At 44.8% G+C, this 2,500-nt stretch overlaps 1 protein-coding gene across 1 annotated transcript in view; it reads right to left on the bottom strand.

The window, feature by feature from the left end:
• Nucleotides 1–2,500, bottom strand: part of sox5 (SRY-box transcription factor 5) — a 589,415-nt gene that overhangs the window by 372,369 nt on the left and 214,546 nt on the right. The window lies entirely within an intron of this gene.

Consider the following 2,500-nt stretch of genomic DNA (forward strand, 5'->3'; position numbering starts at 1 on the left):
GTGAGATATACAGGATCACGTTTGTCACTGTGAAAATGAAAAAGACGAAACACACAAGTTCTGCAGAGCCTCTCAAAATATAATCGTGACCAAACGTGACACACACAGAGCCATGCACAGTGGGCAATGGCACATCAAAGATGACGGCAAGACGGACATGATGGTTAATTCCTTCCACAGAGGCAATGTCAGGTGTTACGTATGTGGGGAGAGATGGCATTATTGCATTGACATTGCAATGACTTTTGTAACCATATCAGCTAGCTCCTCTTACTCAGTGCAGTCACAGGTGCATCATGCTGAGAGTACCCCCGTCTCCAAAAGAGTTGTCGCGTATCTGCGTATTTGAAGTGTTTTGAAGTGACTTATCTGCTCATTTTCACATTATGTTCGATAGGCGACAAAACTTTTGTCTTGTGAAAATCTGCCCTGTCTGTGTTCATTAAAGGGTCAATCTTTCTTTGGTGCATGAAATGTATTTTTGTACATACATTTTCATTCGGGAGGGTTGTAGCTTTCATATGAGTGACTTCTGAAGCCAAGTGATTCATTGAAAGTCAGGTTATTAGCTGTTATTCCAAACAGATGGATAGGCGACAACTCTTTTGGAGACGGGTGTATATGTGAGTGAGTATATGTGTGTGAGTATGTTAGTAGTACAATCTATGGCATTTGTCACTGTGAAAATCAGAAAGACTAAACACACAAGTGCTACAGAGCCTCTCAGTCTCAAAATATGATCGTGACCCAACGTGACTCACACATGGAGCCATGCACAGTGGGCAATGGCACACAGAGAAAAAATCTGTGGGTGCATGCCTCAAAATATCTGAAAATAGGGGCCCACTGGTGAGTCAGTTCTGCACCGCTAATTATGGGGGGGGGGGCCCTTTAAGCCAAAAGTGCCCGGCCCCTATTTCCCAGTCCAGCCATGCTTCTGGTGATGTAAAATGAGACATGTGACACATGATGTGTAAGTGCTACAGAGTCTCTCGACATATAAAAACGTGACCAAGCATGGCTCACACATCTAGCTGTGAACAGCAGGGCGAAAACATCAAATCATGGCTCACAGTATCACAGCTAAAACTAGAACAGATCAAATATAGACATGGGCATCAGATTATGGCACATCAGAAAATAGACATACATACATTACATTTATGGAAAAACAAGCAAGTACAACAAGCAGTTTCAAAATGGCCAATACCAAACCTGACTCACCCGACTACTCAACACTGTAGATGTTTATTGCACAGCACAGCAACAACAACTGTAGTGGATGTAGGCCTACTCAAAAATAGACCATGAATACCTTTGTAGACATTGGCAAACAAGCAAGGACAACAAGTAGTCTCAAAATGGCCATGACAAAACCTGACTCAAGCATCTTGCTTCGGCACTGCACTGTTGACACACCAACTTAAAATTAGTGTGGCACCGATACCATTTTTTGGCCCCGATACCGATACCCGATACTTGGCTGTGCAGAATCGGCCGATACCGATACCATACCATATCGATACCACCCTATTTGAAATGTATATGAAGGGCTGTAGTGCATACTACTTGGATGTAAAATCATTGCATGGCTTTGTCAGGCTGTTGTCTACCTTTGTGAAACAGGAAAAAGACTAATACAAAGTGAATCCAGCTAATATTGTATACCTTTTAAATACCTCTATGAAATAACTAATTTTAAGGCTGTTTAAGTGTCATACAAGCACCTGTAAATGGTATCGGTGCCCTATTTGTTGGTACTCGCCGATACCGATACCTCCATTTTAGTGCCGATCCACAGATCCACCGATACTGGTATCTGTATCGGTGCAACACTACTTAAAATTACCCAGAGTTAGTCATGGGCAGTGGCCTATCACCCAGCACAGGCAGTTAGGCCGGCCGCACACCGGCTCCGACAAAGTGCTCCACACTGCTCAGCTAAAATTCGATTCCATTGTTTTCAATAGAACCACGCACACTGGCGCCGATGTCCACGGACATTCACCGATGTCGGATAGCAATTAGAGACAAGTTCTATTTTGTCGGCGCCGCCCATTGACTATCAATGCAATGTTTGTGAGAAATTGGGTTTGGGGGTCCGAATTCTGTCGGAAGCAAAAGTGCGCCGCACTTTGTCTGAGTCGGTGTGCGGCCGGCCTTAGGTGCCCAAGGGCACTTGAGCCATCGAGGGAAATAGGGAGTGAAAGGGTGGGATTCGAACCGGCAACCTTCTGATCTAACGCCCATCTCCTTAACCATTAGGCCATGGCTGCCCACACCTGAACAACATGGCGGCCGTTTAGACCGTACACATGTTTGAGCGTTATTAAGCATCCGGATACTTTCAGTGCAGTAGAGCAGTGGTTCCCAACCAGGGGTACGTGTACCACTAGGGGTACGCGAGCACACCTCAGGGGGTACGTGGAAAAATGTAACTTTGAATGGGGGACAATTGAGTGGGTGATAAAGACATAGATATATAGCATTGGTTAGGGTA

Source organism: Engraulis encrasicolus, chromosome 15 (genome assembly GCF_034702125.1).
Source record: "Engraulis encrasicolus isolate BLACKSEA-1 chromosome 15, IST_EnEncr_1.0, whole genome shotgun sequence".
NCBI classification, from domain to species: domain Eukaryota; kingdom Metazoa; phylum Chordata; class Actinopteri; order Clupeiformes; family Engraulidae; genus Engraulis; species Engraulis encrasicolus.